Source organism: Engystomops pustulosus, chromosome 5 (genome assembly GCF_040894005.1).
Source record: "Engystomops pustulosus chromosome 5, aEngPut4.maternal, whole genome shotgun sequence".
In the NCBI taxonomy this organism is placed as follows: Eukaryota; Metazoa; Chordata; class Amphibia; order Anura; family Leptodactylidae; genus Engystomops; species Engystomops pustulosus.
In genome coordinates, this window is record NC_092415.1 from 182,374,737 (window position 1) to 182,390,666 (window position 15,930).

Sequence of the window (15,930 nt, forward strand, 5' to 3'; positions counted from 1 at the left end):
TCTAATTGTGTCACAAGCCCAAGTACTTATATGCACCAGGAAGAAGAAGATGAACTCCGTCGGACCTGAGCAGGGAAGCGACACATGCAGGATATCGGGCGCACGATCTTAGTGAATTACGGCAGATTGCATAGTTGTCGGACAATGCACTTTCTGTGAACTCCTCTGGACGGGTAAATAAATGTGCCCCTAGGTCCCTAGAGGATGTGTATTTGGGGTTAAATCCATAATTAAAATAAAATGGTGAAACCTTAGTGAAACTGTTTACCTTGTTGTTCAGCACAAACTCTGAAAGAGAATAGAATGGTTTCCATTTTTCCTGAGAGGCACAGACATAGCACCTCGAAAGCTGTTCCAGAATCCAGAGAAGGAGGACAGAGAGATACTCAGACATCCACAATATTTTCAGGGATCCCATGGAGACAAATTGTATGATTAAAAAACAAGCAAGAAAGAGTCTTTGTATTGGGGAGCTTTTTAAGGTGGGTCCATGGATATACAAGTCCAGGGTTTTTAGGGAAGAGGGGGTGTGTGAAGGAGCCCCCCAGTGAATGAGGAGGCACTATGGACCTAGCACAGACCTTGCATGCTGTAACAAAACACTGGACGTTACAAGACCATGATGGTGCCAGCAATATTCAGGCGTCCAGCTAGTACAGAACACTTTATTTCTTCTAGGACATGGATACAGAGATGAAGGGAACAAACTGTTTCCCTTGGACATTATAAGGAGCTGAATTTTGGGCATCAGCAATAGTGGTGGCTAAGTCATGGTCAATGACAACACCAGGAAACAGGATTTTTTCTGGAACAGCCTCAGGGGTATTTCTGGAATAATTGTGAGAAAGGGCATCAGGGACTTAACATTCTTAGTGCCAGAACAATATGTGATGACAAAGTCAAAGCAAGTAAAAAATAATGCCCAACGAGCCAGCCAGGGATTAAGTCTCTTAGCCCTAACATCTAAATACATTAAACTTTTGAGATAAATTATTACTGTAATTCGGTGTTTAACCCCCACAAGGAAGTGTCAATCGTGGCCATTTGATAGGCAAGAGTTCACAATTACCTACATTATAATTGCGATCTAAGGAGGAGAACTTTCTGCAAAAAAAAGCCACTGGCTCCAGATGTAGGAGAGTATCCATCAAAAATATTCAGGAGTGATGGTGCAACCGAGGAAGGAAATTTTTTGGACTGCATATCCATGAAAAACAACAATCATTTGAACAGACGCATAGAAATCAATGGGTCTGTTTTCTATCCGCAAAAAAACAAAACAAACAGATAGCATACAGAACTTTCATCTCTAAGTCCTTACTCCAGTCGATCACCAGCTGTTATTTCTATAGCACGGCCAACACTTACGCTACCACTGCTAGAATCCTATGAAAAGTTGTTAAATATCTTTATAGAGAACCTATAAATTCATCCCATTCTTGCCACTGCCAAATGGATGCACAGCTAAGCGAATTTGCCATTCCAGGGCATGGTGGTAAGTTGTAGTCAGGGACATAACTACAGTGGTAGCAGCCATAGCAGCTGTTATGGGACCTTCATTATCAGGGGGCCCCAGCAACCAATCTGACAGACAGGTGTCTGTGCTGGGATTGTCTCACACGCAATTGTTTTTTAGTGCAGCTGCGCTGCTTCCATGCGATACATATTGGGGGGCGTGCCGTTGGGCGATCCAAATGATTCTGACTGAGCGCGGGATTTAACTTTCAAACTGTGTGGCAAGACAATGCACTTGCATAAATCGCGGCACAGCAGTGCATTCTGGTCATACAATGTACTTGTGGTGAACTCCAGCAGCCGGGTAAGTAAATATAGCCCATTATGCTGCGCGTTGTACAGCATAATGGGGGTCATTTACTAAGGGCCCGATTCGCGTTTTCCCGACGTGTTACCCGAATATTTACGATTTGCGCCGATTTTCCCTGTATTGCCCCGGGATTTTGGCGCATCGGCGCCGGCATGCACGTGACGGAAATCGGGGGGGCGTGGCCGAGCGAAAACCCGACGGATTCGGAAAAACTGCCGCATTTAAAACAATAAAAGTGTCGCTTGGGACGCGCTTACCTTCACTTGGTCCAGCCCGGTGAACTTGAGTGCGTTCAGATGCTTTTCAGCGCAGCAGCGCCACCTGGTGGACGTCGGAGGAACTACCTTGATGAATCCCGGCCTGAGCCGAATCCAGCGCAGAGAACGCGCCACTGGATCGCGAACGGACCTGGTAAGAAAATCTGCCCCAATATGTATATAACATATATGTGATGTATATATGCAGCATATGTATCGGTGTATGGTGTGTGTATACACTGTGGGGCTCACTCACCAAGGGTCCGTGGACTGCACAAACGGGTATTCCGGCGATTACCGTTTTGCGCCACATTTAAAAGGGGATTGTGGCGCACACGATCGTATTTTGGCGCATCGGCGCGGGCTTTCATGTGACAGAAATCAGGGGGCAAATCGCCGGACGATCCAACAGATTCGGACTGAGTGCATGATTTAACATTTAAATTGTGTTGCAAGACAATGCACTTACATGCACCGCAAAGAAGATGGGGAACTCCAGCGGACCTGATCGGGGACGCAACACATGCAGGATATCGGGCGCACGATCTTAGTGAATTGCGCCCGAGTCCATGATCAGCAGGAATTGCGACAGGACCGGGTAAGTAAATGTGCCCCTGCATGTGTGTATATATGCTGTGCATTTGTATATGGCACTGTATGTGTGTGTATATGTTCTATATGTGTGCGCATAACTGTATAAATGTGTGACTGTAACTCGCATTTGTGTGAGTATAAAAATATGTATACTTTTTAAGTGGGAAGGGGGACCCCATTTAGAAGTCTGCTATGGGGCCCTGCCTCTAGTAGTTAAGCCCCTAGTAGTGATGGTTACAATGGTTGCTGAAAAGAAATATTTGATAGAAAAAGGTAAATTAAGGACATATATTTTGTAAATAACAAACATATATATATGTTAATGGTTTTACTATGGCATGAGGAATGAATGTATTGTTTGTGTCTGTGTTCTGCATACTCCAGCTTCATACCTTACTGCAGGTATTACAACACCCCAAAACAAGAAGAACAAGATGATGTAGGAGGAGCCGCTAATTCATCCTATATGTTTCATTTCACAATGTTGCATTATAGATGTATACATTTTCTCCCCATTATTCATCACATACTCCCTAGTGAAGCAGTGACACTTCCCGACATGTTCCACCCTGCAGCTCCTCCTTCCTCTGACTCTGTTTTACAAGCTGAATTATAAGTTATCTCTGGATTGTTGGCCAATGTAGCAATGGATGGATTATTATTAAGTAACTACGGTATTCCAATTATTTCAATTGTATCGGAAAGACGTTATTAAAAAGACAGATACAGATGAGACATAAATGATAAAAGTAGCGACGTATAAGGTCACATGATTTTCATTTTTTATGGATTCCTTTAAAGGATTTGTACCGACTTTTATAGGACATCTATCACCAGGATGAAGGATTATACACCCAGAACACTGACACACTGGTGTGTGCTCCCTCTGGAAGGATCTGCTCTTCTTTTAACTTCTTATGCTCTTAATTTAAAAAAAAAAAAGGCTTTACAAATTATGCAAATTAGCCTGAGGGGCTCCAGTCTCTATAGCTGTTAACTGAACCCAGAGCTCTCAGGCTCATTTGCATAATTTTAAGAGACTTTTTTTGTAAAAATAAGGGCATAAGAAGCTAAAAAAAGAGTGGATCCTGCCAGAGGGGGCACGGGCCAGCATGTAAGTGTGTTGGGTTTACAACCCTACATCCTGGTGGAAGATGTCCTTTAAGTTATCCACAGAAAAGGGATATCAAGCTTATCTGTGAGGGCTTAACTGCTGGGACCCGCAGCAATCTGGCTAATAAGAATCCAATTCTCACTAATGGGTGGAGCAGCAAGATGAGCTTGTGCCTTGCCGCACCATTCAGTTGTATGGGAATATCGGAAATAGTACACTCTGGTATCCCCTGCACTCTCATAGACAGTGAATGAGCTATACTTGCCAATTTCCGACAGTACCATGCAATTGAATGGAGTGGCAGGACGTATGCTCGGTCATCAGTGTCAAGAAGGGAACTAATTGGGGACCAGTCCAAAATAAACCTTTGATACACGCATAAGCATGAGCTCTTAAAGGGGTTCTCTGTTCATAACATGTTAGGCCCTATAGACAAGAATGGGGGTCTGTTGTACCCCCATTGCACCAAGATCATCAATTGCAGTGTTCAACTATTTCCGCCAGCACCATAGAGATAAAGGGAGCAGGCAGCGCATGCGCGACTAGCTGCTATGGTCATCTCGGTTGCAACAGGGGTACAACAGACACCCCTTCTTATGATCTGTGGTGGTCCCGTGACTGAGACCCCCACCGATTTGTAAGTTAGAACCTATCGACTCTGGGCTTGCATAAGCTTACAGGGAAAACCTTGGACACTGCCCAATTGACTATCCTCTATATAATAATAATTTCTGGATATTATGTAATAGAATCATATCATAGAATAAAACAGAACTGATGTTGGATTTTGTCATGATATTACAAGATTATCTTGTATTGAAATTTTGGGTAACTGGTAGTAGATTTCACAAGAGGAACTAATGTCATAAGGCCATAAGCATGACTGAGTAATTATACATAGCAGGGTTGGGTTTACTGTAGGGATTGCTGCTGCCTTACATTGTACTGCACAACAGGAATAGTGAAAAGACATCTTGAAATACAGATCTCAGCTGCTTTCTTTACGTGAATAAAGCCTTAGTGATCTCTAAGCCCCTTCCATTATATTATCTGGTAGCTCTTTTCAAAACTCCCAGAATTATTGAGTAATGGACCACCCTGAACACAGATATGGTTTAGTCCGCTGTTTGGATTATGGAATCCAAAAAATGCAGAACGGAAGTGCACACTTGCCAATGGTCTTGTGCCTCAGGATTGTCACTTACTTTTTATTTAGAGGCAAAATAAAATGGTTTTTCAAGAATCTCGAAAAACACCATGTATGAAGGGGCTCCTAATTCTGTCCGACTGGGCCACAGTCGTGGGGAGTCATAATGCCCAACGGATCTTCTCTGAAAATTCACGTTTTCTGGTGGGTTGGTATCTGGACTTATTACAGTATTTCTTACCAATTAGAGCTTGGTAAGTATGTATCCAAGTCATGTACTAAGCCATGACTTTAGTGTGAACACAGTCTTAAAGAGGTGAAACACTTTAGACTGATAAAAGATACAGAAGACCAGCAGTGTATAGCAGGCTGAGAGTGTCATCGTGTTTTTTATAGATCTTATGGATCTCATCATCTCTCATGACTCTGATCTGCCTCATCTCTCTTTTCCTATGTGTCAGATACTAGTAGAACATTTAGAAGCTAATTAAAAGTGTAGATAAACCTGTACCCTTATAATCTAAGCACATTGTCAGCACACAGCATCTCATAGCACAGAGGAATCATGAAGTGTCTGCTTAGGGTGTCCCCGCCCACACTTTTACACTGACCATCACTGAATGATGGGAGCTAAAACAGCAATAAAGCTGAGTAAAATTGTAAAGGGGGTTAAAAATTATCTTTATTTTGTAAACATCCACTGGCAAAAATTCTTTAAAAAGAAAAAGGAAAAATCGAGCAGAGAGTTGGGTATCCCCCCTGATATGGTGGATGATGTCAGATTATTGGCGAGCTTGGCACATTCGGACCCTATAGAGGAGGGTCAAGGTCCATTCACCACACTTAAAAACAAATAGGATCATCCTCCAGAAAGAGGCAAGGTGGATTTTTACACTCAACACTGTTCACCCGGAGGGTCTGAATGACCAATTGATCTTTACATCCTTCCTCTGATCACATACATTACCCTCTCAATAGGTAGCCCCATTATATCCCACATTTTAGCCTTCCTCAGCCGCCAGGGATATATGCCTGCGTGCCTTCTGGATCACAGATACGATCTCTGCAACATCCACTACGTCCACTATTGTACAGATAAGTGTCCCGTCCCACACTTGGAAACGGGGGTAGGTCCAATTCTCCCCTAGCCTGTTTTTTACAAGGGTATTTAAACCTACATAGCATGATGATAAACAGCTAGTAGGCTTATTTTTTACGAGCGGTCGCTGCGCACGCCCGGTGCTTGTGTATGGCGCGTGGCGATTCGCCCTCCGCAGTCTTGCGCCGCTCTCCGTCCGGGTGTATGTACAGCCTAGTTTGTCCTAGCCAGTAGGGCAAACTATTTCCATTCGTTTGTCTGCCGTGGTCCTTCTATAGTCACCTGTCATGTCACGAGTGGTATACACGCCCACCAAGGGTTGGGCTCCTTAGCGCTGCCACGGCAACGTATCGTTTACGAAACCTCCCCGCACTAACCAGCGCATGCGCACTAGCTACATGCCGGATTACTCAGCGGTCCGATGACCGCAAATGTTTCAGGTCCCCTTTGCGGTCCGCCTCACTCTCTGTGGAGCGGCCCGCCAGAGCGGACCAATAGGAGCCATGGCATTAAGGTGCGTCCATTTACAAGGCAGCAAGGCGGAAATGCTCTCTGTTTGGCGCGATCACAATGCCAACCTGCAGTATGATGGTCTCCTGATCCACCACCCGGACTGGAGACCTGCAGTCTTTTCTGGGGTTATTTGCTGACAGCAATCCCAATGTCTTTGTGCATGCCACTTAGTGTTTTCACCTCCGACCAGCTTTTTTATGTAGCGACGGATACCAGCACCTTTTGCATTTTTATCCCTCTGAAGACTGCAAACGAAACGCGTCAGGGACATTGGCGTTTGTAGGAGGCATGCTTCAGTCCAACAGGAACAGCTGTGGACTGCCCTTGTAAGGGCGGGAGTCAAAGGGGACAATCTAGGGACAGATATCCAGTTCCCCCTGGTACCCCCGACCGCCAGCCCGTGGGGACGCTTTACGTCTGAACCATGGTAAGAGTAACTTTTCTGGATTATTTTTACCTGGATGTGGCAAGTTTATCTATAAAGAGCATTTCTGCATTGAGGTATTTGTGTTACACTTAATAACAGTAGACACATGATACACTTTTGCATTTTAAAGTTTTTGGATTAAAAGTTATATTTTATTTATTAATCACACTCACTCCCTTTCTATGCTTCTTTATCTGATATATCGTGAGTTGATCCAACGGTTATTTGGCTGCTTCTAAACATCACTAGGGGTTTAAATTTGTCAACTTTCATTCATTGGCAAACCCCTTTAACAGGTCTCTTTTCCTCACTAATGTGCAGGGTGCGCCAGATTATTAAAGATTATTGATAATCTGGCGCACCCTTCAAGTGCAATTCGTACTTAAACTCAGTGTGCAGCATGGCCGGGAAGAGGTATTTTGGTGCCCTCGTGGTCCATCCCATTCTTTTTCCTGTAGGCGCCTCATTGTTGCCAATCCTCCTCCATCAGGTAGATAATTGTGACCTCCCTCCTCCATCAACCACATATTGTTGCAATCCTTTTCATATTATGGCCCCCTGTCCTCCATCCTCTCTTATGTTGCAGCCCCCTCTCCCCGAAACTAAATAAAAGAACTTTTCTTTTATCATTCCCCGCAGCAGCTGGGAAGAGGAGCTACCTTCACAGCAGGAGCTGATCTCACCTGCAGGTCTCAATGTCTCTGCTGCACTGCATCTATAACGTGTCAGGGCAGAGACCAGGAGAAAGGAGAAACCGTGACATTCTCCCAACCGCCCGGGACGGCAGAACACTGCCGAAACAACTGGGACAGTCTCGCCTAATCCGGGACAGTTGGAAACTATGACAGACAGGAACATTTCAATCTTAAATGCTCAATAGCTTTGTATAAAATTTGAATAAATCAGTTACAAGTATGGCGCTGATATTTGTAATAGGATAACTATGTGGTATCTTTTTTTCACATATATTGTTGTGGAAGGGGGCCCCGCGTTGGCTGCCGAGCTGGGGGGCCCCATCTTAAATGAGGTGCTCCATACCGCTGGGACCCTTAATCTGGCCCTGCCTGCAGGTCTCAATGTCTCTGCTGCACTGCATCTATAACGTGTCAGGGCAGAGACCAGGAGAAAGGAGAAACCGTGACATTCTCCCAACCGCCCGGGACGGCAGAACACTGCCGAAACAACTGGGACAGTCTCGCCTAATCCGGGACAGTTGGAAACTATGACAGACAGGAACATTTCAATCTTAAATGCTCAATAGCTTTGTATAAAATTTGAATAAATCAGTTACAAGAAATATCAATAAATATAAAGTTCTCTTTCCACTTAGTTTGGCTATTATCATCCTCCAACCTTCCTTTATAATATGCTTTCCACTCTCTCCTGCCGAATAAAATTTTACTGGACGGAAGCTCGTTACAAAGGGGAGGGAAGAGAAGTGAATCAGATTGGACCACCCTTCACCCACAAGCACGGGTGGAGGAATTCAAATTACAGACACAGGGGCAGATATATCCATGCTTCCACGCCTGTTTTCTGGCTTAGAAGTAGTGAAATAATCGCAAATTGCATATACGCTTCCTCCGCGCCATTTGGGGTGTGGAGGGGCGCGGCGGGCCCTGGAGGGGAGGGGCATTTTCACCCTGTGCCTGCATTCTTAAGAAACCAGCGAACTTTTGTTTGCTGGCTTTCATGCAAAACTACACCAGGTTGGACCGGGACTAGTTTTGCCTGGCGGCCACCCGCAGATACATTGAGAGGCCTAAGCGTGGCCGCTACCAAACACCTCTCCCACCGCCTATAGAAATGAAAGCATCTACAAAAGTTTTATGGTGTAGTAACTTAAATTCCCTTTAAGTTCTTTTTGGATCTGTACGGTGGCACCCAGAGAATGACCCCCTAAAGTTTTGAATAGAGGACCAAGGCCAATGAGACACAAATCATCTAATTTACTTCAATGTGCGTTATATGTATATATATGTATGTATATGTAGTCCTTGAGTACAGGAAAACCTATGAACATAGCATCACAGTATCTGGTCACGTTCAATCTGTAAAAATAATATTATGTAATACGTGTTGATTTCTCCAGTAAAATCACATCCTTCTCCTTACATCACCTTATAAAAAGTTCTGAAATCTGAGTCCTCGTACAGTGAACTCCATAGTTCCCTGATGATGATGCATATTCATGAGTCAGGCCCTTTAATAAGCAATAAAACCTGCACACAGGGAACCTTTTAAAATATTTCTAAAAATAAACTAATCCCTTCATAAGAGACGACAACAAAGATTGTTATGAGAATTATCGATGACAAATCCTGGTAGCATTGAAAAACTGAGAATTTTGCAAGACCCTCTTATTTAAGGCAAATCAGGATTATCCAAATCTTCACAATGTATGACATCATTTGTCAATGGGTGTTTTATTCATGTATTCTATAATAACATTTCTATATTATATGATCCACAGACAGTGCACGTCAGCACATGTATCAAGCTTCAGTCCTTATTGTACCAAAATGTGAACAAATTTTCCCCTTTAAAAGAAGTCATCCTCCATTGTCAACTGGGTCAAAAAACCTGATTTTGTATATGTGGGAGACAACTAGTATGGATTATAATACTGCTTCAGTAAGAGGAGTTAGACACTGGGAGAGCTGCCAATCTCTGTGTGCGGGCAGGTGATCAGGACTCTCCTAGGAGTCTTGGCAGAATTTAGGCCCCATACACAAAAAACGTATGGGGGAAGTATGTACGGCTAATGGCCGCACGATGTACTGCTCCTATCTTTCCCCATGTTACGGCCTGTACGCTGTGGATCTCTATGGTGAGGGGTCACCCCTCCTCCTCTCCATGGCGCCAGACATATGCCCGCCCAAGCTGACATACGTTCGTGTGCATGTGGACTTACTCTGCTTTTTATGAAGAAATCTTACCCAAAAATGTATATACCTGTATCACAGGGCACAGCTTTTTCTGCTTTGATGTTATGCGGTTTCTAGGTAATCTTCTGACGGATTTATTTTACATTTAAAATGGGTTCTAATTAGACATTTATGGATCTACAGGATATGCCAATATCTGACAGGAGGTGCCAGAGTTAGGAGAATAGATGCATTTCTTTCTCTCTAGTCTTATTTAAATCCAAAGATTTCAGCATTTAGTTGTCTGTTAGGTGGGGACACTGAATTAAAGGGAACCACCTTCAACTTTCAAACCCCACCATGAACCTCAAACAGTACCATATAAATGACTGTAATTCTTGTGGAATGATGCCAGTGTGGCTCCTCTGCATTGGTGCTTAGGCACAAAAAAGACTTTGTCTATTGTCCATCATTTTATTCTAAGATCAAGTCAAGTTTTTGGAAAATCTCTCCCGCCTTCTCACAGGCACACCAGTTGGTAAAATCCACCCCCTCTGCAAATCCTGTGTCACAGCCCCCAACCCCACTACAACCGGGTTTGAAAATGCTGTGCATGCGCGGTTTGCTGCGCATTCCATCGCTGGGCAGCATGCAGGGCCGGATTATAGGCGGGGCTCACGGGGCTCGAGCCCCGGGGCCCCCACCATCTTGCCCCCCCAGGGGGCCCCCACCATCTGACAAAGTTTGCCGACTCATAGGTGCCGGGGATTCAAGTACGCGTGCGGAGCTGTGTCCGCTGACGCTCTGTGCCCCTGTCAGCTCAGTTGTGCCACGCCACTGTCAGTGCCGTGCCTGCGAGATGACTGTGGGAGCGATGAGCAGCGGCGCTTCTCTGCAGTGCATCGCTCCCACTTATAGTCCTCTCGGCAGTCAAACTCCTGCTTAAGTTATGGCTGTTTGGGGGGGGGGGGTCGGAGGAGATTGTGCCGCCTGTCGCTGGCTATTCTAGTGTCTCCACTCAGCGGCTGCGGCGTTCTGTATCAGAGAAGCTCCGATACTGCTTAGAGTCGTGACAGAGCAGAAAGTGACACGCGCTGACACTTCCTGCTCTGTCACACTAATGACTAAAGCAGCGCACGGGACGGTAAGCGCCCCAGTGCTGACAGCGTAATCACGTCTTTACGCTGGCAGCGCTGGGCGCGTTACACTGTGCGCAGAAGATAGAAGCCAGGAGGAACCCTCCCTCCACCTCACCGACACAGCAGACCGTCCAGCGGTCCAGCTGCCGGAAACTCTCCCTTCTGCCGGCTTACAACGCTGCTCTGCGCTCACTTCCTGACCCCCCCCCCCCGGACGACACAACCGACAGACTTGAGAGCACCTGCCCGCCGAATACTGTAAGTGACTCTATGTATGCGCTGTTTCTATGTATGTGGTGTGTGAGTGTGTGTATGTACTGTGTGTGTATGTACTGTGTGTGTATGTGCTGTGTGTGTGTGCTGTGAGCTCTGTGTGTGATTGTATGTGCTGTGTGTGTGATTGTATGTGCTGTGTGTGTGTATGTGCTGTGTGTGTGATTGAATGTGCTGTGTGTGTATGTGCTGTGTGTGTGTGTGTATGTGCTGTGTGTGTGTGTGTGTATGTGCTGCGTGTGTGTGTGTGTATGTGCTGCGTGTGTGTGTGTATGTGCTGTGTGTGTGTGTGTATGTGCTGCGTGTGTGTGTGTGTATGTGCTGCGTGTGTGTGTGTATGTGCTGTGTGTGTGTGTGTATATGCTGTGTGTGTGATTGAATGTGCTGTGTGTGATTGAATGTGCTGCGTGTGTGTGTGTATGTGCTGTGTGTGTGTGTGTGTGTGTATGTGCTGTGTATGTTCTGTGTGTGTATGTGCTGTGTGTGTGTGTGTATGTGCTGTGTGTGTGTGTGTATGTGCTGTGTGTGTGTATGTGATGTGTGTGTATGTGATGTGTGTGTGTATGTGCTGTGTGTGTGTATGTGCTGTGTGTGTGTATGTGCTGTGTGTGTATGTGCATGAATGTGCTGTGTGTGTGTGTGTGCTGTGTGTGTGCTGTGTGTGTGTGTATGTGCTGTGTGTGTGTGTGTATGTGCTGTGTGTGTGCTGTGTGTGTGTGTATGTATGTGCTGTGCTGTACACCCCACGCTGTACAGCGTGTGCCTTTTTTATCTGGTTTAGGTAACTATATTGGCTCCATATGAGGTGTATAGAGGCTATACTTATGTGACTTTTTTACTCAGGTCCTTTGATTGATACCGTATGGCATAAACCAGTTATGACTTTTTCAAATTGATTATCGATCCTGGTACTACTTGGCACTCTCTGTTTTTAAAACTTGTATTGTTGTTGTTGCAATGCCTCTGTTCATTATCGATTTTCTACAATAAAAGTAATTTTTGTTTAATATTCTTTAATTAACTGTGTGGTTTTTCAAAATTTTGGTGGTGTGATATAACATAACAGGGGGTTGTTTGTTGAAACCTTTGCCCACACCCCTTGTTTAGCATTTTTTTGGCTTGATGTGTATGTATATGCAGCGTGTCTTTTATATGCTGTATGTACGTGTGTATATAAGTGTGTAGGTATAAGTGAAGACATGCATGTATGTGTGTACAAGTATAGAATGTGTGTATATGAAAGTGTATAAATGTGTGTAAATGTATAAACGTGTACAAATATGTATGCATATATTTTTTTTAAGGCTACATTCACTCGGCCACTGGGGGACGTATATACGCTCAGTGTTAGGTTGCTTCACAGATCACTTGGCCCGCCTTCTCCCCACAACGAGTGATCTGTGAGCTCACTAAAAGAGGAGAAGTGGCAGTGTGAAGTCCTTCTTTTAGTAACTGTAAGTACAAAAAAGAACTTTGAGTAAAAAGACACCCTACACATGGCCCTCCCCATGCCACCTATAACTGAAGGTCTCACCTCACCAAAATAAAGAAGGTGCTCAGTTATGGGTGGCCTTAGATAATAAGCCCCTTTTACACAAACATTATGGGGACGTATATTTGGCCGCACAATTTGCAGCAGGATATGTTTCCCCATAGACGCCTTTGGCAATAGTACAGTGAATACAAGGTGTGTCTCTGTCCCATAATGTTCACAGAAAAAGAGTTTGCTCTGTCTTTTCCTGTAAGGGTGATGGCACACGTGGCGTTTTTGGCCCGTTTTTTAAGCAGTCCTTCAAAAAACGCATGCGTTTTTGACAGGTTTGACCAATTAATTAAATTCAAACTGGTCAAAAACACATGCGGTTTTTGACGGGACTGCTTAAAAATGGGCCAAAAACGCATTCAAACACCACGTGTGCCATCACCCTAAGTATGGTCAGGTGTCCCTATGGAAAGGGGTGAGCAGTGCTAATCCGTCCGCCTCTAAAGCCGAATGTGTGCTACTCTTGGGCATGAACACATGGGGGGACATTTACTTAAAGTGTTGGTGTCTGCATTGGCTTTGTTACCGACCTGCTGTCGGAAAGAAGACACACATTTAATATTGTAGAGCTGTGCAGAGACATTTCTGGCGCCGAGACTATTTTCTGTCCCTGGGACCAAAATCTGTCCCGAGCACCAGAAATGTGTCCAACAGTCCCTGCTAGACCAGTTTTCTTTTGGTCTTCTTTCCGCCAGTTTACAGCGCCCAAAAAGGGCTGCGACACATATTAATTGTGTCTGAGTTTCCACTCCGCCAAAGCCACGCCCCTTTTCGGAGAAGAGTCGGAGCAGACGGAAAAAGTAATTTTTTCTGGCGCCGCCAGCTAATAAATAGGTCTGAGAGCAGAACATGTGGTGAGAGCGCCACAAAACTGGCGGAAACGCCATAGTAAATGTCCCCCATTGTATATATTGATTACTAGGGGAGCTGTATATAGGGATTGCTGGGGGAGCTGTATATAGTGATTGCTGGGGGGCTGTATATAGTGATTGGCTGGGGAGCTGTATATAGTGATTGCTGGGGGAGCTGTATATAGGGATTGCTAGGGGAGCTGTATATAGTGGTTGCTGGGGGAGCTGTATATAGTGGTTGCTGGGAACTGTATATAGTGATTATTAGGGATGCTGTATATAGTTTTTGCTGAGGAGCAGTATATAGCAATTGCTGTTCCCTGGACTACATTCATTGGGGGCCCCCACCATATTTTGCGCCCAGGGGCCCCCACCAACCTTAATCCGGCCCTGGCAGCATGTACTGGGCCGTACTGTGTGAAATTGTAGCTGCAAGTGAGACACAGTTTGCACCATACCTCCCAACCATACCTTGGAGAGAAAGAGGGACAAAAGATTGCCTAAGCCACAACTTTTGCTCCTTCCCTTGCTACCCCTCCACCCAGTATAAGTTCCCCCTTACTGCCCTCCCTCTCCCCCTCACATTGTGTCCCAACAGCTCCTTATCACATTGTAGCTCCTCTAATATTGTGCCCCCAACTACCCCTCATATTAAAGCAGCTCACCCTATTATTGTCCTCCCTACCAGCAGTTTCCCCTGTTATTGTGCCCCGCAGCAGCACCTCCCCCAGCTATTGAGCTCCCCTCTAGCAGCTCCACTTGTTATTGTGTTCTCCAGCCGCTTCTCCCCCTTTTATTGTGCACCCCAGCAGCAGCTTCCCCTATTATTGTGCTCCTCACCAGCTGCTTCCAGCTTCCCCTGTTATTGTGCTACCCACCAGCTGCTCCCCGTTATTGTGCCCCCAACCATCTTCCCCTGTTGTTGTGCTCCTCAGCAGTTCCTCCTTTCATAATGTCCCCCCAACAGCTCCCCTTCTAGTGATGGGCCGCCTGGCTCTTTCTATCGAGCTGGATAATTAGGCTTCGCTCAGTAAAAAGCAAATGCTTTTCTGGCTAACATGCAACAGTGTTACTGAATAGGGCTTACAGTAAAGCCAAGCTTCAATGGCCCTTGTGTCTACATCTCCCGAGCACACTCCCATAGCACTAGCGGTCCCGCCCCCCAGTCCATAGAGTCAGTGATGGCCAGAACCGTGACGTAGCCTTGAGCGCCCCAGGGCAATTAGCATAATTTTTAGAACTATACATTTCAGAGATCCCGGTGTAACAAGCTATAATAAAATAAGTCCTGAGGAACCTCAGGAACTTCTTATTAGGACATATCTACCATCAGTAAACTTTAAATATATCTACCATCAGCCCTTTAAATATATCTGTGCAGTGCCACCTGGTGGTGGTGGTTCATACAACTCAGCTTTTAACAATATTTTGTACCTAATTTACACATTTCATGCTAAATTCCAAGGAAGTAGATTTGGGCTGGGGATAGTAAATGGAACTTGCAGAAATCTATTTCTACTGCCTGGTACTGATTCTGCATTATATGTGTTTTTGTGTTTCGGTGTTTGCTACACTAGCTGGATGCATATTTGAATTGTGGTATTGCTTTGGTAGCTTGTTTTTCTAATACTATCTGAGGAAATTGAGTTTTGTGTTCATCTGGTGAAGGAATGTGCGTGATAAGGGGGTTGTGGGTTGTTTATGTTTATTAACTTATAAAGTTAAAAATTCTGATCCTGGGTCAGATTGTAAGGAGGGCATCCAGGGCGCGCTCACCGGGGCCCCCACCACTTCAGGAAAAGCAGGGTCCTCCAACACAGCTGTAGGTGCGCACTGCTGAACCTTCATAAAACACTGCCTTACCAAAGCTGCAGCTGTGGGAGTTGATGGTGAGATGAGAGGAGAACTGCCCAGGGAATAACTGACTAGTGATGGGTCGTTTGTGAATGAGCCAGCACGAAGAGACGATACCTCACTTAACTCCGCCCCTAAATGTCTCACCACGCCCCTTTTAACCTGTTAAAATCGTGGAGAGGGTTAACTTTCTGGACTGAGGCTCCCTATTGTGTATTTAGCCAGATGAGCCGGCTCTTCTTAGTGAGCGGAGCCTAATTATCCAGCTGAATAAGAAGAGCCACATTTCCCATCACTAGAACTGAAAAGCCCTGGAGGAGCAGACGGAGTAACCGGGGAAACTGCTGGAAAACCGAAAGCGGTAGGCAGAGCTTAGAGGGCTTAACCGAAAGTATCAATAAATTCGGTACGGGCTGGGGCAGGATTT